This window comes from Trifolium pratense, linkage group LG4, assembly GCF_020283565.1.
Source record: "Trifolium pratense cultivar HEN17-A07 linkage group LG4, ARS_RC_1.1, whole genome shotgun sequence".
In the NCBI taxonomy this organism is placed as follows: domain Eukaryota; kingdom Viridiplantae; phylum Streptophyta; class Magnoliopsida; order Fabales; family Fabaceae; genus Trifolium; species Trifolium pratense.
In genome coordinates, this window is record NC_060062.1 from 22,060,274 (window position 1) to 22,085,847 (window position 25,574).

The 25,574-nt window shown below is 33.0% G+C and overlaps 5 pseudogenes; 1 reads left to right on the forward strand and 4 right to left on the reverse strand.

Annotated features, from left to right (window-relative positions):
- Nucleotides 1–2,342: 2,342 nt before the first annotated feature.
- LOC123919472 lies at nt 2,343–5,541 on the reverse strand (annotated as a pseudogene).
- Nucleotides 5,542–6,715: 1,174 nt separating this feature from the next.
- Nucleotides 6,716–10,029, reverse strand: LOC123919473 (annotated as a pseudogene).
- A 1,391-nt stretch (nt 10,030–11,420) lies between these two features.
- LOC123922293 lies at nt 11,421–12,396 on the reverse strand (annotated as a pseudogene).
- A 1,341-nt stretch (nt 12,397–13,737) lies between these two features.
- LOC123919478 lies at nt 13,738–15,619 on the reverse strand (annotated as a pseudogene).
- A 5,901-nt stretch (nt 15,620–21,520) lies between these two features.
- Nucleotides 21,521–25,341, forward strand: LOC123919475 (annotated as a pseudogene).
- The last annotated feature ends 233 nt before the right edge of the window (nt 25,342–25,574 follow it).

Sequence of the window (25,574 nt, forward strand, 5' to 3'; positions counted from 1 at the left end):
AGCAATCCAAATATTGCCCCACAGGCATATCCTATTGCACGGAGGAGATTTTACATAGATTCCAGAATTTCTTAATATGCTCAACTTAGTCCAATGTTGCTTATGCATCATGAGACTGGTCTAAGTTGTAACTTATGATAACACCAAAGAATCAGTTACTATGAAATTACATTAAGGCAATTGCCACGAGTTTCCAAAAATATTGAAAAAATAATTTTATAATTAAAATAAAAAGCCTTATATTTTTACTATGAAACTTAGAATTGATAAAGGACCAAAAAAGTTTGACTAAAATTGTTAGACTTTATTTCCAAATTAGTCTTGGTATGCTCTTGTTTTGTAGTAGCTACGGAGTGTTTTTCTTTTTCTTCAACCGTATGGAGCACTCCAATGGGAAGATTTTTTGTGGTTGAAATTATAGTGATATGATAATTGACAACAACATTAATTCATAAGAAGGGATTATTCACCAAACGATTTGAATTAGCTTATTTTTTAGCTTATACAAATTTTTATGTATTATTATAAGTTTGTCAAGGTAGTTTATGATAAAATAGCTTATAAAAATATAATTTTCACTAGTATGAACTTATAAAATAGCATAAAACGTAATTTATATTGCATAAACTCAAAAATAAGCTAATCCAAACGAGCCCTTAATCAATTTGACATACATAATAAATCAAGCTATTTTTACAATTTTACCCCTTTACTTTTCCTTAATTTTATGTATTTCTTAGGTTAGTAGTGAAATATTTCCACACACTTTCCTTAAGGCTCTTAGAGTAGTTAAGAAATCCACAGTTGAGGGACATATACAGTTCCTCCTTCAGCACAACCTCTTGGAAGAAAAAAAAAAGGATTCACTGTTGAGAGCCGACGAGAAATATCAGCCAGTTTTAGGGCTAACTTTCAAGTTCTACAACAGACTGATAGACTAAGAGAGATTAAAGAGGATGAAAAAGTAATCAATTGACTGAAGTCATGTCTACCCCATTCAGATGTAGGTGTCTTAAGCTTTAATTGCATTAAGAATGAGATTCTTCCACGTGAATGGATCAAGTCTCATCAAATCACGATAGTCGAGATCAAGTGAAGTTAATTTTGACAAATGAGAGATTATGCAGGGAATATTACCAGTGATTCCAGTGTATGATAAATTTAGATGTGTGAGATTCACCGAATCACCAATTCCAGGATTGACTGAAGACCCTGAAAATTCAATGAAAGTCAGGTTAAGTTGTTGAAGTTGCTTGAGCTGGAAGATAATGCTACTCGAAGGGAATTTACCTCTGAGATAACTGTAACTAAGGTCAAGAACGATCATGTGAACTGACACGGTGTTGCACGTGACAGCATCCCACTCGCAATAATCTGTACTGCTAAATCCTCAATTCTGTTACTGAAACTAACTTACTAACTGGAAAGGAATGCAGTGTACAATAGAAGTCCAATTTACAAACCTATGTGTAAGCATTTAAAAAAGCTATATTAAACTAATTCATTCCTCTTCTATTTGCTTTGCCTCTATTGTTTTTTCACTTTTATGTCAAACATACTTTCGACAAGTATTAAAAGCCATTTTGGTTTCCCAGTCAAAAATACATAATATCCCAAAAGCATCCCAAATACTGTCCCACATGCATATCCTTCATTGTCTGATGTTGAAGGTAGTGGTTGTCCTTCATCGTTATTGCACGATTTCGAAAAAGGGAATCCACATAAGTTAGCATTTCCTTCATAAGAATCACTTCCAAATGAACCAGACTGTTTACTTGTAGGTATATCATTCCTTCAAACATGTTTTGTGAAATGTTTAAGAAAGATAAGAAATTCAAGTTTGTCAAAGCGATAGGAATCTCACCTGTCAATGGTATGTGGTACCTGTGATTCCGTTATGTGAAAGGTTAAGGCCTTTGAGCAAATTTAATTCTCCAATGACATATTTTTCGACAAATCAATAGATGTCAAAGTTGTAAATATCCTTGTTACCTTCATGTTGAAAGTTATTAATACATGATTTTTTTTCTGACATTCTCTAACACACTACAATTTTTGTTTCTCTCGTATGCACTACATTGTTTGATTTATCATTAAAATAACATGATTTGTTTGATTAATATTATTTTAGTCAATCTGTATTGTTGCAATAGTTGTGCTTGCAGTCTTCTATATTGTTACTTTTGTGTGTTTCCTCTTCCTTATAGTGATAACTTTATCAAATTTTGAGCACAAAAAAAAAAAAAAAGAATATTGTAGGTAATATATAATGAACTATCGCTAGATGCTGCTGTGAATGAGATAAATAACATTCTGTATGTAAACAATAATATATGTACAAAACAGTAAAATACAAACATTTATTCATAACTGAGGACATGCTTTCAAAAACAATAACTTCATACACTATTATTCAAAAGATAAAAACATTCAGATACTATCACCATGATACATTACACACACACCTCCATTACAGAAATTATAAACCTCAAACTGATACAAGTGAGCTAACAACCAGGAGACAATTAATTCACTCTTCTGCGTTCTGCACCGGCTCTGTTGTTTCTTCTCTTCAATCCTATATTAAACATATGCTCAAAATGTCTAACAATCCATTGGGGTTTCCCGACGAAGAATACTATATATCCCAAGAGCAATCCGAATATTGCCCCAAGGCATACCCTATTGCTACTGCTTTCCAACCAAATCCTGATTCCTCTTCATCTTCAGATGTTGAATGTGGTGGCCAATCTTTATCTTTTTTGCATGATTTAGACAATGGGAATCCACATAACATTGTATTTCCTACATAGGATTCATTTCCAAATGTATCAAACTGTTGACCTTTAGGTACCATTCCTTCAAGGTGGTTTTGTGAAAGGTTTAAGAAAGAGAGAAAATTCAAATTTGTGAGAGCCATAGGAATCTCACCGCTCAACTGGTTCCTTGAGAGGTCCAACCACTCCAATTTTTTCAAATAACTCAAAGATTGTGGAATATTACCTGTGATTCCATTGTTTGAAAGGTTAAGTCCTTTGAGAGAATTCAATTCTCCAATGACTTGAGGAATTTCTCCTTCAAACATGTTATTTGATAAATCAATAGTTGTGAAAGTAGTCAATATCCTTGTAAGCTCCATAGAAAACCCTTTCATTATGACCACCACAGAATCATTATAGTACTTGAAATCATTATAGAACACCGCCAGATCCATGTATTGCAAACCTATTTTGCTGTCATTAACATTCATCATTCCTTGAAAGTTCTTAATACATTGTGTTGGCAATGGACCACTAAAATTGTTGTTAGAGACATCAAAAATTCGCAACATGGGAAATGGATGTTTGGTGCTAGAGCATGTAATTTTACCATAAAGTTTATTTGATCTTAAACTCAAAACTTGCAACTTTGGTAGAATTTGTAACCAATTGGGAAATACATCCTCTATGATGTTGTCACCAAGGTCCAAAACTTTAAGTTTTCCGCAATGAGTCAAAGAGTGTGGTAATGGTCCTTCCAATTGATTGCCATTCAACTTTATAGTTTCAAACATATTTTCTTCAGAAAAGTTAGGTATGCTTCCATAGAGGTTATTCATTTGCAAATCCAAAACAGGAAGATAAGAAAATGTTCCCATACATTTTGGGATCATTCCTGTTAAGTTGTTGTTAGCCAAGTTGAGTATAAGGAGGAAAGTAGCATTGCAGAATGCTGAAGAAATGTCTCCTGTGAAATTATTATTTGAGAGTAAAACAGCTTCAGTGCCATAGGGTGGAATTGGAAGGTCTCCTTGCAACTTGTTGAAACTAAGATTAATGTAATAAAAACTTTTCCACGAGTTTGTGAGCTTCGTTTGAAACCATTTGGGAATGTTCCCGTGAATGTTGTTATGAGAGAGATCTAATGATTGCAGATTTGGTAGTCTTGCTAGGAATTTAGGAAAATTATTAATATTAGTAGAAGATAAATGTAACTCTTTAAGGTTAGGTGAGATAGATTCAACACTGCTATCAATGTTGATAGAAAGAAAACTATTGTTAGAAAGAACGAGGGAAGTTAGGTTTTTAAATTTTGAAAATTGCTGAAAATTCACAACACCACTCAAGTTTGTTGATGACAAATCTAAGTAGGTAAGATTTTGGAGTTCAAATATTGGATTTGGAAAATGACCATTTAGGTTGTTATTAGAGAGATCCAAATATTTCAAAGAATAACTTGAGAACTCACCAACAATCCCTGTGAGGTGGTTGTTGCTGAGGTGCAGCTCTAACAACGAAGACAAATAATAACACCAATGCGGAATTGTTCCATTTAACATGTTATAACCTAAATCTACATAGATCAATTTTGAGTGTTTAGTGACTTCAATTGGAATTGGGCCAACTAGACTGTTAGAGGAAAGATCTAAAAATTCCAATTTGATTAGATTTCCAAAAATATTTGGGATGTTACCACTAAAGTTATTGCCTAGAAAATAACATGAAGTGAGATGGGTGAGATTTGAAAGAAATGGGGAGATCTCACCGTTAAAATTATTGTCTGAAAGGTCCAAATATGTTAGTTGGGTGAGGTTCCACAAAGATAGAGGAATTGTCCCATTTAAATTGCATTCTTTAAGGGCTAAATGAGTAAGAGACTTCAATTGACCTATGGAATAAGGAATTTCACCTGAGAAAGGAGAGAAAGAAAGGTTCAAGTACCTTAGAGGAGTGCTCCAATTGGACTTTGGAAGTTGACCAATAAGTTGATGATTGGAATTCAAATCTAGTTCTTGAAGATTATGTAAAGAGAGAATTTCACTTGACAAATTTCCTTTCAACCCAGTATATGCTAGATTAAGGGAAACCAAAGAGGATGACAAATTTTTTAGCATAGACATAGAGCTCTCTCTAATTGAAAACATATCAACACCATTAAGATAAAGCTCCGTTAAATTAGTAGCATTATGAATGAGTCTATCCCATGTGAATGGATCGAGTTTCAATCCCTCAAAGGAACTGCTAAGATCAAGTGATACTAATTTTGACAAATGAGAGATTGTGGAAGGAATATTGCCACTGAGATAACAGTTTGATAGATTTAGATGTGTAAGATTCACTAGATCACCAATACCAACATGCATTGAAGACCAAGAAAAATCATTAAAAGCCAAGTTGAGTTGTTGAAGATGTCTAATCTGGAAGATAGTACTATTGGGAGGTAATTCACCTTTCAGATTGTTGCAACTAAGGTCCAGCCCAATCACATAATCTGACACAGTGTCGCATGTGACACCATCCCACTCGCAACAATCTGTAATGTTTTGCCAAGATTCTGTCTTGAAAGAAAAAGAGGTACAAAGAGTGTCCATAGTATCAGGATTAGATGAAGTGTTGACAACAAATGAGTTCTTGAATTGTAACAATGCAAAGTTGTCATGATGGTTGCATAATGAGTAAGTATAAGAAGGAAATAGAGTAAGCAGGAATAAGAACAAGTGGAAGAAATAGCTGGCCATTAAGAATTAGAAATATAGAAATTTATATGTTGATATCAGTAGTATGTAGGAACTTGAACTCCTCTTTATATTCTTCTTTACTTGAGGATTTTAGATTTAACAATTTATTGGCTTGTCCTATTCAATTGTTTGTAGGCTCTTGTCATCTATTAACAAATTAAATTAAATTATTGTTAACTTGCCATGAAGACTGGACTTTCAAGCCATCATTTCTGACCCTAATAGAAAGAAGAAAAAAAATGTAATATTTTGGTAGTATGCTCTTTGTTAGTATCAAAGCGCGTAGCGGAATATTTGGTACTCGTAAATTATTCCTATTTTGGGAGATTCTCCATGAGAAAAATTATATGCAGAATCAGTACTAACAACAATAGCAGTAAAGTAGTAGAAAGCCATAAACACACTCACCTTTGATAATTGGTTTGATTTAATCTTCTGTGTCAATGGCAAAAATCATCTTGAATCAATTTTTCTGAGATAACAAGAGGGAAAAAATGTAATTCTGATTTTCATTGGTAGAAATTATGAATGTTACAATCTATATAGACATGCTCTATTATATAAGAGATATAATACAAACTAAATCACTAATTCAGTAACTGAAACTAAATTACTAACAGGAAATGGGTGCATGGATTACAAGATTGCATTATAATATTTTATCACTTAATAAACAAATTAACTAGAAATCAACAACGGATTGATCCAATGTAGGGGATTCGGACCCCTTAAGCAAGTGGTCAGGTGTTTAACTCCTGATTTTTTTGTGTGAAAAAAACGGTTGGGCAGAGCAAACCCATTTTGTGTGTCCCATGTTAGGGTTGTGAAAATTACTCTACTTCGAGAGTAGAGAAGCCTCCTAAGAAGAAGATAAGAAGAAAAGATTAAATTCTCATTTTTCATAGTAATTGAATAAGCCAATACAAGTTTATATAGGAATTTCCACAATAAAAACTAATAACCAAATAATAATAAAATGCTAACAAACTTATTCTAGAATGTTGATGAGTCACCACTTCCTTTCACTTTTGGGCTTGGCATGATTTGGACTTCTGGATCATAACATCCCACAGGCACCCTAACGGAGATTTGTCACCTCTAATTAAACGGTGGTAGAAACTTCTTACCGATAAAATGGTAACTTGAAAACAATAAAAAGCAAATTAATTAGGATCAGATGGATTAAAACATAGTACTATGTATTACATCAAGACTGAATACTCTGCAATCTGACAGGATAAGGATTATAAAAACAATATATTTACAACTCTATAGGTATATATTTACAAAAAAAAAAAAATATATTAAACTAATTCATTCATCTTCTATTTGCATTGGCTCTATTGTTTTTCACTTTTATGTCAAACATACTTTCAACAAGTCTTACAAGCCATTGTGGTTTCCCAGTAAAAAATACATAATATCCCAAAAGCATCCCAAATACTGCCCCACATGCATATCCTGTTGCAACAGCTTTCCAATTAAGTACTATTGATTCATCTTCATCGTCAGATGCTGAAGGTAGCGGTTGTCCTTCATCGTTATCGCATGATTTCGACAAAGGGAATCCACATAAGTTAGCATTTCCTTCATAAGAATCACTTCCAAATGTACCAAACTGTTTACTTGTAGGTATCATTCCTTCAAACATGTTTTGTGAAATGTTTAAGAAAGATAAGAAATTCAAGTTTGTCAAAGCGACGGGAATCTCACCTGTCAACTGGTTCGTTGAGAGGTCTAACCATTCCAAATTTCTCAAATCACTCAAAGACTGTGGTATGGTACCTGTGATTCCGTTATGCGAAAGGTTAAGGCCTTTCAGAGAATTTAATTCTCCAATGACATTTGGAATTTCTCCTTCCAACATATTTTTCGACAAATCAATAGTAGTGAAAGTTGTCAATATCCTTGTTAGCTCCATATATTGCCCTTTCATTACAACAACCACAGAATCATTGTAGTATTTGTCGTTACCCATGTATTGCAAACCATTTTGGCTATCACTTGCATTCTTCATTCCTTGAAAGTCCTTAATACATGATGTTGGCAAAGATCCGCTAAAATTGTTATTGGAGACATCGAAAATTCTCAACTTGGGAAATGGATTCTTACTATTGAAACATATGATCTCTCCATGAAGTTTATTTGATCTTAAACTGAGTACCTGCAACTCTTGTAGAGTTTCTAGCCAACTAGGAAATGTATCCTCTATGTTATTGCCTCCAAGATCAAAAACTTCGAGTTTTGTGCAGTTGGCCAAAGACCGTGGTAATGGTCCTTCCAATTGGTTTCCATTTAACTTTATAGTCGCAAATGCATTTACCTCAGAAAAGAACATAGGAATGCTTCCATAAAGGTGATTCATTTGCAAATCCAATACAGAAAGAGAAGAAAATGTGCCTAGGCATTGTGGAATCATGCCTGTTAAGTTGTTGTTAGCCAAGTTGAGTATCGTGAGGGAACTTGCATTGCAGAATGTCGAAGAAATGTCTCCTGTGAAGTTGTTATTTGATAGTAAAAGATATTGAATTCCGTAGGGCGGAATTGGAAGCTCTCCTTGCAACTTATTGGAACTGAGATCAATATGTTGAATGTCCTTCCATGAGTGTAAGAGCTTCTCATGAAACCAATTGGGAATTTTCCCATGAATGTTGTTGTTGGAAAGATCTAGTATCTTCAGACTTTGAAGTTGAGCCAAGAATTTAGGAAAACTGCGAAAATTACTAGAAGATAAAAATAATGTTTCAAGGCTGGGTAAGATGTTGTCGGCACTGCTATTGATGTTGATAGAAAGAAAACTGTTGTGTGAAAGATCAAGGAAATACATATTTGGAAACTTCGAAAATCGGTGAAACTCTACAATACCGCTCAAGTTTGTTGATGACAAACTTAAGGTGATAAGATTTTCAAATTCAAATATTGAATTTGGAAAATTTCCTTGAAGCTTGTTGTTAGAGAGACACAAAGATTTCATAGAATTTGAGAACTCACTCAATGTTCCTGTGAGTTGATTTGCATTGAGATACAATTCTTTCAATGAAGGCAAAGTAAAACACCAATGCGGAATTGTTCCGCTTAACATGTTATCATCCAAAGATAGAGTATTCAATTTTGAATGTTGAGAGATGTTAGTGGGAATAAAGCCTACTAATTTATTATATGATAAGTCTAAAAAAGAGAGTTCAGTTAAATGAAACAATGATGATGGAACTTGGCCTCCTAGATTGTTATTGGAAAGTGATAAAAATTTTAAATCAGTTAACTTGTCAAACACATCTGGCAAGTGACCAGTAAAGTTATTATATTGAAGATCACAGGAAGCAAGATGCCTGAGGTTAGAAATTAACGATGGGATCTCACCGCTAAATTTGTTGTTTGCGAGGGTCAAATTTGTCAGCTGAGTGAGGTTCCAAAAAGACTGAGGAACCAACCCATGAAATCTGCATGCTTGAAGCGATAACTGGTTGAGATACTTCAAATCACCTATAGAATAAGGAATTTCACCTGAGAAAGAAGTTAAAGATAGATCCAAATACCTTAGAGGAGTACTCCAGTTGGAGTTTGGAAGTTGACCGCTAAGGTCTGGATTAAATGACAAATCAAGTTCTTGAAGATTCGGTAAAGAGAGGACGTAGCTAGGGAAATTTCCTTGCAATCCAGTGTTTGTTAGACTTAAGGATACCAAAGAAGATGACAAATTCATTAGCCATGTCAAAGATCTCTCTCCGATTGAAGACATGTCCACACTATCCAAACGAAGCTCCCTTAAATTTGTTGCATTAAGAATGAGTTTCTTCCATGTGATTGGATCAAATCTCATTCTCCAATAACTAGGATCATCTAACCAATCATTGCTAAAACTAAGTGATACCAATTTCGACAACTGAGAGATTGCAGAGGGAATATCACCATTGATTTCACAGTTTGATAAATTTAGATACATGAGATTCACAAGATCACCAATACCAACAGGCACTGAAGAACCGGAAAAATCATTAAAAGCCAAGTTGAGTTGTTGAAGTTGCTTGAGCTTAAAAATAGTACTATTTGGAGACAATTTACCTTTGAGATGACTGCAACTAAGGTCTAGACCTATCACGCGACCAGACACGATGTTGCACGTGACACCATCCCACTGACAACAATCATCAGTACCGTTTTTCCATGATTCTGTCTTAGAAGCGAAAGAAGAACAGCGAGGCCATCTAGTGGATTCTGCTGAAGTTTCAAGAGCAAGTGAATTCTTGAATTGCAATAAGACAGAGCTGTCATGAGGGTTGCATAATGAGTGAGTGTATGAAGGAAAATGATTAAGCAATAAGAACAGGTAGAAGGTAAAATAAGGCAACAGAAACAACCTCATTTAGAAATATGGAAATAGAAATTGTGTGTGTCTTGCTTTAGGAACTTGAAACTGTCTTCTAGATATTATTTTTAAGTTGATGATTTAGGATGTAATAATTCATTGATCTCTACTTATAGGTAAGCTAACTTGAAACTCAAATGGGTTGAAAATATTGTTAGCAAGAGTAGGTAAGGATTGTGAACGCATTTTTTTGATTTTTTTAGGTGGCGGCTTGTGAAGATAATTCTTCTTACTTTTAGCATTTTGACTTTTTAGATGGTTTTTTTAAACTTCTATTAGAAAGTAATTTTCTCATATAAAAAGAAGGAAAATTAGGACTTCTTCAACTGTATGTACATAGTAGTCAACATCAACGACTTTTGCTATACTTATATAATGCTTTGAATTGTATTTTTAACTGCTCAGCAAAGTGTAATCAACAGAATTATGAATTTTATATAAACTGAAACACAATTATGTGTCATTTTATCATTGTCATTTTGTGTTTATATTAAATATTACCAAAAGATGAACTCAGCCCAAATTGGTACTCGCATCACAGCCATTGTTATTTCATATACTAGTTTTTTTCTTATTGTTTTCTCTATTCTTTAATATTCAATTTTTTTTAGGGTAAATGCCTATTTACCCCCTGCATGAATTTTTTTTCTGTTTACCCCCTGCAATGTAATTTTTTTTTCATTTTGCCCCCTAGATGGACAAGTGGGCATCTGACTGTGCATCTTTGCTGACGTAGCATGCATATGTGGAAATGCATTAAATTTATTTTTAAAAATCCACATCATTTAATATTATTTTTTTGTTAAAAAATTAAATTATTTTTTTTGAAAAAAAAATTCTTACAAATAATAATTTTTTAAAAAACAAAATTCTTAAAACTTTATTATTCTTTTTTAAATACATTTTTTAAGATTTTTTTAAAATAATAAAAAATAATTTTAACAAATAAATTTTAAAAATAATAAACTTATTTTTAAAAATTTATTTTCTATTATTTTTACAAATTCATAAAACTTTAGTATTAATTTTTTTTACGGTAAAAAAAAATTATTAAAGAAAACATAATAATAAAGTTTTAAGAGTTTTTTTTATAAAAGAAATTTTTTTTATAGTAAAAAAAAACATAATAATAAAGTTTTAAAATTTGTTTTATAAAAACAATTATTACTCTTTTTTACGGTAAAAAAATATTATTAATAAATTTTTAAGATTTTTTTTAAAAAATAATAATAATTTTTTTCAAAATTTTTTTAATTATTTTTTTTAAAAAATATTAACTGACGTGGATTTTTAAAAATAAATATAAATTTAATGTATTTCCACGTGTGCATGCCACGTCAGCAAAGATGCACAGTCAGATGCCCACTTGTCCATCTATGGGGCAAAATGAAAAAATCTTGACATTGCAGGGGATAAACAGGAAAAAAAAATCCACGCAGGAAGATAAACGAAAAATCTCTAATTTTGCAGGAGGGGTAAATAGACATTTACCCTTTTTTTAATGAAGTGAAGTGGAATCTAATGTTATTGTGTATAAAAACTAGTAAAGTGCAACGAACCAACAAACCACTACATATTAGGAGGGACTAAAGTAGCATGAATCAGACAGCCTATAGTACAACTACAAACTGCTTATTAACAAGAAAAATTAAACTGACCTATAATGACTTACAGAGTACTTAGATATTCTGGTGCATCCTCCCTTTTCCCAGCCACTGTACGATACAAATATATCTTCTCCACTCTCTGCCCACCTTCCATATAACAATCTGCTTGTTCACTTTCATTGAAGATCTCCACATTCAACCTCGGCATCTTCCAAGCCAATGTCTTGCATGCTCCCACGGTCACCTTCCATTACAACATCCAAAGAGATTGCATTGTTTCATACTTCCGTATGTCTGTCAGAAGTGTCGTGTTCCTGAAAGGACAGTTTCTTATCTTGAGCGTGCGAAGCTCTTTGCATCCGTCCAATACATTGAGCATTCCCTTGTCACTCTCACCAGCAAATGCAATAGACAACATTTCAAGATGATCTGCATACATTCTAATGTAAAGGAAGACCTGGTCGGTCAATTGACCTAAGAGTGATAGCCGTCTCAGTCGTTTACATGACTGCAGGATTGCTCCGAAACCTGTGGCTGCATTGTAATAGGTTCAAGTTTTGTTGCATTGAGGATACATAGCCTAAACCAGATAAAATTCGGGCAGTTCTTGATAGCAGTATTTGTCATCTGGTGGATGAAGAAGTGTAATGTGTGAAGCTTATCGGCTTATGGCATCCCATTGATATCGCTACGAGTCCTTTTTCGGTAAGAGATACTTGATTCACTAAAGAGAGGACGTAGCTAGGGAAATTTCCTTGCAATCCAGTGTTTGTTAGACTTAAGGATACCAAAGAAGATGACAAATTCATTAGCCGTGTGAAATATATCTCTCCGATTGAAGACATGTCCACACTATCCAAACGAAGCTCCCTTAAATTTGTTGCATTAAGAATGAGTTTCTTCCATGTGATTGGATCAAGTCTCATTCTCCAATAACTAGGATCATCTAACCAATCATTGCTAAAACTAAGTGATACAAATTTCAAAAATTTAGATGCATGAGATTCACAAGATCACTGATACCAACAGGCACTGAAGAACCGGAAAAATCATTAAAAGCCAAGTTGAGTTGTTGAAGTTGCTTGAGCTTAAAAATAGTACTATTTAGAGACAATTTACCTTTGAGATGACTGCAACTAAGGTTTAGACCTATCACGCGACCAGACACGATGTTGCACGTGACACCATCCAACTGACAACAATCATCAGTACCGTTTTTCCATGATTTTGTCTTAGAAGAGAAAGAAGAACAGCGAGGCTATCTAGCAGATTCTGCTGAAGTTTCAAGAGCAAGGGAATTCTTGAATTGCAATAAGGCAGAGCTGTCATGAGGGTTGAATAATGAGTGAGTGTATGAAGGAAAATGATTAAGCAATAAGAACAAGTGGAAGGTAAAATAAGGCAACAGAAACAACCTCATTTAGAAATGGAAGCAGAAAAAGATATATAGAAACTGTCCTCTAGTTATTAAGATGAGGATTTAGGATTTAATAATTGATTGATCTCTACTTATAGGTAATACAACTTTTTTTTTTTGACACAATAGGTAATACAACTTGAAACTCAAATGGTTTGAAATTTTTGTTTACAAGAGTATGTAAGGATTGTGAAGTGTGAATCTTGCCCCAAAAAACTGGCACACCAAAGAGAAGTCATACAAGAAATATATATATATATATATATTTCTCAGATTCAACACATTTGCATGATGTCATTTTGATGTTCTTTGTGACTCTTAGAAAAGAAGTCATCATAATGTGAAACATAGGATGGTTTACTCATGAACTTCTAGTTGGGGAAACCTTTTTTCAACTTCTGGTTGCATTATCATTGAATTTATAATGCATAGAAGGAAGGAAGACTAGGACTTCTTCAATTGTATATACATAGTAGTCAACTTCGACGACTTTTGCTATATATGCTTTGAATTGTATTTTTAATTGAAGTTTATACAAACTGAAACACAATTATGTGTCATTTTATTATTGTCATTTTCACTTCTTGTTATTCTGTTTTATAGTTTGGGCTCCGAGAGGTCGGCTTGGGCTTCAACTTTTGCTTTAGGTGGTTCATAGTTGGGGTTGCGTTGTTTGTCGGCCCTTCGCCTTCTTATATGACGATGGGTTGCTGTTTTTGTTGGTTTGTCGACAGAGATCCGTAAGTTTCGCTTATGGTTTGTCGGATGGTTGTCATTTCACATCTGTTCCATGTTGGGCTTATTTAATCTTTTTTAATGAAGTGAAGTGGAATCTAACGTTATTGTGTATAAAAACTAGTTAAGTGCAACGAACGAACAAACCACTACATATCAGGAAGGACTAAAGTAGCATGAATCAGTCAGCCTATAGCACAAACTGCTTAATAACAAGAAAAATCATTGAAAATAATCCTTACATATTCTGGCCTGTGTACGATACAGATACATTATACATCTTTTTCACTCTCTGCCCATCTTCCGTATAACAATATGTGCTTGTTCACTTTCATTGAAGATCTCCACATTCAACCTCCGCATCTTCTAAGCCAATGTCTTGCATGCTCCTCCCATGGTCACCTTCCATGACGACGTCCAAAGAGATTGCATTGTTTCATACTTCCCTATGTCTGTCAGAGGTGTTGTGTTCCCAAAAGGACAGTTTCTTATCTTGAGCTTGCGAAGCTTTTTGCATCCGTCCAATACATTGAGCATTTCCTTGTCACTCTCACCAGCAAATGCAATAGACATTTCAAGATGCTCCACATACTTCCAATGTATAGGAAGACCTGGTCGGTCAACTGACCTGAGAGTGATAGCCGCCTCAGTCGCTTACATAACTGCATGATTTCTCCGAAACCTTCATCCAGTGGCTGCATTGTAACAGGGTCCAGTTTTGTTGCATTGAGAATACATAGCCTAAACAGGATAAAATTTGGGCAGTTCTTGGTCACTGTTATGAGAGCAGCAATTCTCATCAGGTGGTAGAAGTAGTGTAATGTGTGAAGCTTATGGCATCCCCTTGATTTCGCTACGAGTCCTTTTTCGGTAACACCTGCTTGATTGCCAAATGGAGCTGATGGAAAACCCCCCCTCAGTTCTTGCAAATCTTTGCATGTCGTAGACACAACACTAGTCCTTTTTCTCCAATGCAATTCATTATCCTTAAGCACCGTAGTTTATCGCACTTGCTAATAATTCGTATCATCTCTCTACCCTGAATCCCCGCTTCAGAGCTCAAGTTCAAGGATGTTATGTTCCAGCAAATCGGATACATAAGTGCAAGGCTAAAAGGAGGCACATCCAAAAACCCTGACAAACTGGTTATTAACTTGGACTTAAGAATAGAAGTCTTAAGCATTTCATAGGTATCATCTGAATCGAGATAGTGGAAAAATTAGCCAATACCGAAATCCACTAGTTGAGGCGCGCGCATTAGTATCCTTGGAAGTACGTCAAAAGGCACAGAACAACAGTTTAACCTTAGACTCTTGAGGTTAGGAGATCTTCCCAAGTGAGTGTTCAGAGGGACAAGTGAAGTACAGCTTTCAGGAAAGAAACTTAGCCACTGTACATGTTGTGATCATCAACTTCATTCCCTAAGTGACCTGCATTTTGCAGCTATCGCGGCAAGGCCATCGGTGGTGAACCCTTCACAGCTAACAAGAACTAAAGACTTAAAATTCACGAAAAAAACAATTAGAACATGGCTCTTATCCGAGACCACCATCCTCTTCAATCTAAGCTCGTCGAATCCAACTTTAGTCTCGGTCAGTGCTTCAATACATGGATAAACAAAACCACCCTAATCATGAAGAACAAAACTGAACTCAGCAAAATGAGGTTTTCCCTCTCAGGACTACTAGAGTAACAGTTCCCTAGGAAAACCCTTTGCCTAGAAAATCTCTCTATTCTATACCAAATTTTGCATATCAAAGACTAAGCATTTCTGTCACTATGTGATACCACATAGTCAAAAACATGTTCTGTTACTTTCTCTCGCTCAAAAAGATATACAAATTCTACAACTTTCTTGGAAAACTTTCATACTCTCTAAACAAGGAAACATAAAACAAAGATGGAAAATACCCAGATAAGATAACCCTTTAAGAATCAAATCAGAGTGGACAAAACAAATCTTGACTTAAACTAGAGTGAGATTACATGATTTTCAAATTGATAAACATACATTTTCCAGCTTTATGATGGCTACCAAAGAGAAGAGAAGGAAACCAAACAGAAAAGGTATGATCTTCAAAACCATAGGGTTGGAAGGGAATCCAGAAGAAGAGTGTGAGCGCGCGGTTATTCTGAATCGTAGGGTTGAGTTAAATTTTGGGTGCATTTTTTTTGGAAAATGCTAACTAGTGCCCCCGGGGCACTAGTTAAGGATACTAATTATAGTAAAATTACATTGAAACTTGTGTAGTAAATGTTTGTAAAGTATAAAAAGTGTTGTTTCCAATGCAAAAATTACTTTTTTTGTATCCTTAACTAGTGCCCCGGGGGGCACTAGTTAGCATGACCCATTTTTTTTTTAAGGAAGCTAAAACAGATAAGAAAAACATATTAATGTACGGTTTCAATTAACTTATTTTTGAGTTTATAATAAAATATCTTATAAAAATACAATTTTTACTAATGTGAATTTATAAAATAACACAAAATATAATTGTATTATATAAATTGTTTGCATAAACTCAAAAATAGAAACTATTGATGAAGAAAGAGTGTTCTCATTGCGTCATTTTTAAGATCATGAACGTCTTTTGGATGAGAAGTATGAGTCAAGTAGTCGACATATGAGGAAGCTCTAAATTTAGAGAAGAAATTTGCAAATTGATTCTCATCTCTAAGTGTATGATAGAGAAAAATATTAGTTTGAGAGAAATTTTTTTATATCTTGAGTGAACATAGCAAGAATATGATCCATGACGTTTGATGAAGATAATTAACACAGTATAAAGAATTAAAGTAGGAGACAAATTCGATACTCTGCAACCGTAATTGAGAGAGAAATGGAACAACTTGATCCCAAAACTGACCTTCAAACCAGATTAAACAGTCTAGTGAATCGAATACTTGTGGTGAAAAAGATATAATGATTATTTATTAATCTTCATTTATTTAAGAATATTTTTATTAAAGTTTAATTAATTCAACACGAACTTTAAAAAAATTCTTATGACTGACTTAAAACAAATTATTTTAAATTAAAATAAATTTTAAGAATAAAAGTGGATTTTAATTAAAATAGTAATAAAGATAAAAATGAATAAAAATAATAACTATAAACTATAAATTACTAATTAAAATAGATTTAAAAAAGAAACTATAAACTAGTAAAATATATTATAAACTTATTATAAAGTGACTTTTACAAATAAAACTTTAGGATATAATTATAAATTAATTTATTGACTTTATCAAATAGACCTTTATTCAAAATAAACTTTTATTTCAACTGTTAAATTTGTGAAATTTAGTATTTATAATAAGTATTAAACAAAGTAACTTTCTGTTAAAATACTCCTAAAATAATTTATAAATTATTAAACAGAATAATTGTATATAAAAATAAAAATAGTTATACAAGAATTTACTATATCCTTCTTCTTAAGCGATGGATGGTGAATGACTTGTTATTGTCTTTGAATCGAAATTCTAAAAAGTACCTATATGTCTGTCTCTTTAGATTATCGCCACGTATTACCAAAATTGTGCTTATCTGTCACCACAATAACCACAAACACTTCCCAGCTTCTTCCAGAACAAACCATAAATAAACAGTTAAACACATCTTCACATTTCAATTTTCAAATTATATATTTAATCACTCACTAGTTACACTCCACTTTGCTCTACCATATAGATTATTATATACATAAATTAATTAATATATATACTTCACTCGTGCTGTGTTGATTGTTGAAGAACCATAACAAGACATGATGAACGGTGGTGATTTTGAAATGGAAGAAGAAGACGGTTGTTCAACACCGAAGAGATGGGAATGTCAGATACATACACCGTTGATTCCTCCACCACCACCGAAGAAGAAGAAGAAGCTATTTTCATTTGGGAGTAACAAAACAGAGCATCCTAAAAATGGTTACTTTTATCCTCCTATTCATGATCTTCAACAACTCTTCACTCTTTTGCCTACAACTAATTACGTCCTCCTCCGGTCCTGAGAAATTTTATTTTTTAGATTCTTCGAAAATCTAGTGACTAAATACGTTAGATTTTCGATAAATTTAAGAAGTAAGATTTCTTTTATACTAAGGACTAGAGAGTCTAATATTTAACCTTTATTTTCCTACCTAGGAATATAGATATAAGACTTTATGATTAAATAGGTAGGTGTTTTTTGATGTAAAATATTTTGCTAATATGATATGGAGAATATTTTTTGGTTACACACTTACACTATGGAGAATATGGATGCATTGATTTTGTTAGATTTCAGTACATAGTGAGGTGTGGATATTTGTAGAACTAGAAGTAGTATTTAAATGTGGGTTCTTTTGGCTTATGCTTATGTAAAAGCTAGTTTGTTTAACTACTGCTGTAATATATTTGGCCTCTTAGTTTTGAGTCAATGTCTCATACTAGACTGCTAGTAAGTGTTTTTCTTAATGTCTCATTTCTAGTAACTTTTTGATTTTTTTTACGAACCCGATTTCTGCCAAACTTATGATTTTTAATATACTATTCAAACTTCTCACAACCAGATTAAATAAATCTAAAAATCAAGGGATAATGCAAATGCAATCTATATTTATTCTCATTCCAAATTAGAATGAATGGTAAGCATTGAACTCACATGTTTAATAAGTTTTCTTCATAAACCGATTATTCGGTAAGTTTTCTTCATAAACCGATTATTCGGTCAAACTGCACCCGGTCTCCTTCTCTTAGAAGGCTATTGTAAAAAAAAAAAGAAATTGAATGAATATTAATTTTAAAACTAAACTTAAAAATTAAGGAGATTAAAAATAAACAAGGACCAAAAACGATATTTCCTATATTTCACCATGCAAACTCAAACATGTGTTTCTTTGAGCACTTTCTAGTTAGTACAAACTACAAAGTACTACTATTTAGTCTTTAACAAAGACCTTTTTATAAACTTGGTACTTTTATTCTTTGTTTTGACAAATTGGTACTTTTATTCATATAGTGTGACACATATTGATACTAAGAACATTCATTGACATTTTCAGTACATGAATGAATGAATTAATGACATGCATGTTCTGATCATAGCAGCTAAAACGTGTGCATATCAATTTATTTATTATGTTTACATTCACACAAAAATTGAGAGAGTTGTAATATAATTTACCTATAAAAATAGAGCAATTCTTGTGTCTTATGTAAAATTTCGACACTTTTTTCACCACTGGCTAATATTGAACTATCTAATATAATTCAGAGGTTAGTTCTCTTATCAAGGTTTCAATTCCTTTTCGATCGAAGCTGTGAGAGATTGAATCGTGGTCCTTCTAACAAGCAATTGTGAGGGATTGAATCGTGGTCCTTCCTAACAAGTTCTGCGTCAATTATCTTATCAAGTTCAACGTCAATTATCACGGTGACACATTTTTTAAACACCCTAAAAAAGTAAACATCATATATTGGTACAAAGTACTACTATTTAGTCTTTAGCAAAGACCTTTTTATACACTTGGTACTTTGTTTTGACAAATTGGTACTCCCTCTCACCTAGGCCTGAGCATCGGTCGGTTTCGGTCGGGTTCGGGCCGAAAATCACTAAATTGATAAAAACCGCAACCATTTAATTTGGACCCAATTCCGACCGTCTATATCTTCGGTTTGTTCGGGTTCGGGTCATACGGGTGGCGGGTTGAACGGATCGGTTATTACGGGTTAGATCAAAACTTTGTTTACATCTAAAACTCCCTCATTCTCCAAAAATTCCTATTTTTCGAATAGTTTAATACCTCGTACACAATGTAACAAAAGATAGACGAAGTAAATTAAAAAACAAAAAGGGTTAGATGCGGTTACTTTCTTTCAATATGTAGATCTAAAGACAATAAAATATTAAGTAAAAGAAACGTAGAAATTAAAATAGATCTAGAATATATATATATATATATATATATATATATATATATATATATATATATATATATATATATATATATATATATATATATATATATATTAGAATATTTTTCTCACCTTCTTCATCACCATATTATTAATTATAAGTTTTGTAAAATATAACATTTTTATCTTATATCAAAGATGGATAAAAATAACAAAGAGAATAGTTAAGTATGTGAAATTGAGAGGGAGAGAAGGAAAAATATTAATTTGCATCTAATGGTTGTTCGGTCGGTTTCGGTTATGGAGAGATAGAATTTTAGAGACCCGCACCCGCCCGTATGCAACCGTTCATGCCCGGTTTTTCGCAATTTGTTGACCTGAGACCCGACCCGCATCCGACCGAATGTTTCAATGTGTTGTCGGTTATATCGGTTTCGAGTCGGGTCTCGGGTTTATGCTCACCCCTACTCTCACCTCTTTTATAAAGAAATATTCTAATTTGTACACTTATTAAGATGTTGTCTTTTTGTCTTGATTTTATGTAAAAGTTCTATTACAATTACTAAAATGACCTTATGTAATATTTTAATTTTGCATTGGTACTCTAAATCATCTTAAAAAATAGATCAATTAATGAGGGTAATTTTGGAAAAATAGCATTAAATAAAGCTGGTTTTGATGACTTTTGCTTATATTTAAGTCCAAAAAAATTTGTTGACTTTTGTTTATAAATAAGGCCGGAGGGAGTACTTTTATTCTTATAGTGTGACACATTGATACTAAGAAGTAAGAACATTATTGACATTTTCAGTACATGGATGAATGAATTAAATTAATGACATGCATGTTCCGATCTTTTTTTTTATGATAAAAATGCCTGTTCTGAACATAATAACAGCTAAAACGTGTGCATGTCAATTTACTATATACATACTGTATATTATATTTACATTCGCACAAAAATTGAGTTGAATAATAATTTACCTCTAAAAAGAGATCTTGTGTATATGCAAAAACTTAGACATGCACATTTTTTAGACTCACTTAAAAAAAGTACACATCATGTATTTATTTAAAGATACAAATTTTTTAGTCAAAAAAGATACAAATTATTCAAAAAAAAAAATTTAGGTGTAATCAAAAAGATGTGTCTTAATTTTGTTAGGAAACCAAAATAAAGTTCACTCACTACTAGTTACCTTCCTTCCACTTTCATCATCCTTGATAATCTCTAAAACCTGTTCTCTCTTTTGCCTCCAACTCTTATAATTTAAGTGCTTGTGTTGATCGATCGATCGAAGGACTAATTAACTTTTGTTGGTACAAAGACTAGAAAGAATTTGGACTCTTAAATAAGTGACGACAGGTTTAATATCTAATTTTTTTTTTTTTTAATTTTTACCACCAGCTTAATCTAGTTCGGGGGGTCAGTTTTGACATTAAGTGGTCCCAGCCCCTCCCGATCGCAGTTGCAGGGATCGAACTGTGGTCCTCCAAGTTCAGCATCAATCACCACTGAACTAACTAACGATTGGTTGGCTTAATATCTAATTTGTGTATGGAAAAAATATAATACCAATTCCTCTACTACTCTTTACATTTTTTGAATTAATTTTTTTATTCATGTTTAACAACTTGTTCTCATATACGTGATAAATTTAACTAGTGAAAGCAAATATCTATCTGTGACCTCATATACGTGATAAACTAGAGAATATCACCTTCATACAAATATTTTTCAATTAACACCTCTTCCCTCTTAATCTTATTAATAACACTCTATTCAAAGTCAACGATATGATGGACTCTTTCCAAGCTGACGAATATGAATTTAATTTTAAGGTAATCTTTCCATACATTTTAAAAAGTAACGTGTTGAGTTTAACGGAAGAGTAGGCATGACAACGGAACGAGGACAGTTTTTTCCTTCCAAATATAAATTTATAAATTTATAAAATATGAATTTAAGGTAATCTTTCTTTCTTCTTTTCTAAATCTTCTGTATTTGTTGTTTTTAGAGTCTTTTAGTTGTGTTCTTCTTAGCACCATCTCCATCTTCAACAAACCAATATTTGTATTGTGTTACTATTACTCTCTATACAATGAAACCAATCAAATTTAGATTGTCATTTCTATTCTTGATACTGGCCTCTAAATGCTTTACTACAGAGTACAGAATCAAAATGTAGCAAAACTTGTGACTTCGCTTTAGCTTCCTATTATATGTTGGAAGGTACAAACTTGACATATATTTTGGACATCATGAAATCCAACCTGGTTTCAAAACCTGAAGATATTGTGAGCTACAACCCTGACACAATACCAAATAAAGATGTTTACTTGATCGAATCAAGAACGAAAATTCCCTTCCCTTGTGATTGCATCAATGATAAGTTTCTTGGTCACACATTTCTCTACCAGTATCAGCAAAAAGATACCTATGCTTCAATTGCTGAGTTGACTTTTAGCAATTTGACTAATGAGGAGTGGATGGAGAGAGAAAATGTTTATGCAAAAAACTCTATTCCTAAATTTGTGAAGGTTAATGTTACTGTTAACTGTTTCTGTGGGAACAGAAAGGTTTCTGAGGATTATGGATTGTTCATCACATATCCACTTAGAAGTGAGGATAGTTTAGAGTCTATTGCAAAGGATACCGAGATTGAGGCTGATTTGTTGCAGAGGTACAACCCTGGTGTGAATTTCAGCCAAGGGCATGGTATTGTTTTTATTCCAGGGAAAGGTTAGATTTTTATTTTTCTGTCATGGTTTGGTTTACTGATATTGGAAATTTTGTGCCTGTTCTGCTGTTGGCTTTCTGTTTGTACAAAATGGTATTATTCAAATATTTGATCAAATATTTTGATGTTAGTGAAAAAAAAATGCTCTTATAATCTTCCCTTTCGTATGAGTGTGGTTGGGAAGTGTGAAGTCTTTAGTGAGGATTCAAACTCGAATTCTCCCAAACATTTGGTTAATATTATAGCCTATTTGAGGTCAACCACTTGGTTGATTTTGGTATGGTTTGGTTATTTATATTATGGACCTTATAAAAAAAAAAGGCAAACTTATATGTGGTAAAGTTTGATTATAGTATAGTTGGTCTTCATAAAATTGGTTACTTTTGAATTTCGATTCCTTTTAAATTTTGTTATGTTTTAGTAGAAGTTCTTTTATATTATTTTTTAAAATTTTGCAGATAAAAATGGAGTTTATGTTCCCTTTCCGCCTAGCCCTATGTAAGTTTTATTGTGTTACCCTTCAATTAACAATGAATATTCATTTATGTTTGGTTGCATACCATTATTTCTATTTCCTTTTCCCTCTTGCAGAAAAGCAGGTTTGGCCTTCAAGCATATCAAAGAATTGGCTATTTATGATGACTATTTATTTTTGGCATGTTCATAAACAGATAATTTGTATCTAAATAAGCAGGTCATTTAGCTAGAAGTTTAGTTACTGCTGCAATATCTATTGGAGGAATATGCATGCTTCTGTTATTATCAATTTGTATATATGTTAAGAAGAATATAGAGAAGTCTAAATTGACACCAGAAGATTCAACGGCACCTTCAACTAAAGATGGCACATGTAATTTTTTTTTAACTGGATTTCCTTATTACCTTAAACTAAAGAATATACTGAATGAAGTGATCTAATATTCATGAGTTGAACTTGCTTATTTTATTCCTGTGACAGCTGATAAAGATTCCAATGCTGATACTGGATCCAAATTTATTGTGGTGGACAAATCACCTGAGTTTTCGTACGAAGATTTGGCCAATGCTACAAATAACTTCAGTTTGGCTAACAAAATTGGTCAAGGTGGTTTTGGAGAGGTCTACTATGGTGAGCTGAAAGGAAAGGTTTGTTATAATCATAGCATTGTTACTTTGCATTGAAAAGTAGAAAGAAAAGTTTAAATAGAAAGATGATAACCTCCATGTCATGTATATATCTTATTAATTATGTAAGTTGTCTTCGATTGCATAGAAAACTGCAATAAAAAAGATGACGATGCTAGCTACAAGAGAATTTCTTGCAGAAATGAAAGTCTTAACAAGCGTTCATCACCGCAATCTGGTAAGTTTTCAAACATATTATCACAAGTGCTCGTAGGATTGTATTAAATTATTGTTAATACTAAATTCTGTTATACAAATATAGGTAGGCTTGATTGGATATTGTATTGAGGGATCTCTATTCCTTGTGTATGAATACATGGACAATGGAAACTTAAGCCAACATCTACATAATTCAGGTCATATATAAACACATGATAAAGATCATATCTATTTTCATTGATTTTTCATTAATGTGAATATGAATACTATTTGCAGAGAAAGAACCTATGACATGGTCCACCAGATTACAAATTGCTCTGGATGTAGCGAGAGGCCTCGAGTATATTCATGATCATTCCGTGCCTGTATATATCCATCGTGACATAAAATCAGATAATATTTTATTAAATGGAAACTTCAATGGGAAGGTACAGTACTATGTCTCAATATTTTTTGAAAGCTTCTTAGTTTTTACTATTTTTCTTCTTGAGATAATTGTTGTGAGAGTGAGATCATATATTATTCCTATTATTACAGATTGCTGATTTTGGAATGACCAAACTGACTGATGTTGCAAGTTCAACTGATAACACTGATCATGTCGCTGGCACATTTGGTTACATGCCGCCTGAGTATGATGAACTCTGCTCTTCTTTTTATGTGGTTAATTGTAATGCTCAAATTAACAAACGCAGGGAAATAGGGGTATATTATTCAACTGACAGATTCACTTCTAAAGGAAGGAATGTAGCACAATGATAAAGGAATTAAAATACAGCAAAGGTGGAAGAAGGTTCGGTATAACAGAAAGAGACTGATTCCAATTATTCCACACCCTTTCTAATGACATGACTTGTTATTTATACTAGAGATCCTTGAGCCTAACGTTTGGTTCGCGCGCCCTGACACTGCATCTCACTCCTTGAGCTGGCACTTCTATTGTAACAGAATTTGATACCTCCTTTCCTCCACTACTCTTCATTACATTAATATAGCTATCTTAGGCTAATAGAATTTGGATTTTTGAAATAAAAAAGCCTTGGTTACTTTCTCAGTATTACCATGATAAATCCAAATGCTTAGTAGTAATCAACCAGTCATGAATCATTAGATGAAATAGTAAAAACTAATCCTCTTCCTTAGTTTAATTCAATCATTCGCTTTTGTGCAGAAATGCATACGGACATATTTCTCGCAAGATAGATGTATATGCTTTTGGAGTTGTTCTATACGAACTAATTTCTGCTAAAGCAGCTGTGGTCAAAATTGATAAACCTACTACTGAGTTCAAGAGCCTTGAGATTAAGACCAATGAATCTATTGATGAATACAAGAGCCTTGTAGCTTTGGTAATTGATCATTAATTAGTACTTATATATATATGTTCATATATTGTGTTTTTTTTTAACTTCTCCTGGTATGTATGCCAGTTTGATGAAGTTATTGATCAAGAGGGAGATCCTATAGAAGAAGGTCTAAGAAAACTAGTTGATCCAAGGCTGGGAGATAACTATTCAATTGATTCCATTAACAAGGTATCTATGAATCATACAACATTTTCTTGGTGTTTATCATTTCTTAATCAACAAGCTTTATATGTTTTTTCACCGGCAGATGGCACAGCTTGCCAAGACTTGCATAAACCGAGACCCGAAACGACGTCCAAGAATGGGAGATGTTGTGGTTTCTCTTATGAAACTAAATTCTACTATTGATGGTGGAAGTACAATAGTGCAGCATTGAGTCTGACTAAAATTAAAACTCTACTGTGAAACTTAATACTATTCTGTACTAGCAGAGCCAACAGTATATCAGATTGAACGAGAAGACTTTCTAGTCAATAAATTAGACTTTGCATTTATGTGACATTTGATTAATGGGAATAATTTTGTAAATTTGTTACATTCAATTATTTATTTATAGTTTTTCAAAGGTCAAAGGCAACGTGGATGTGATGAATGTCCATGTATTAATATTCCTAACACCC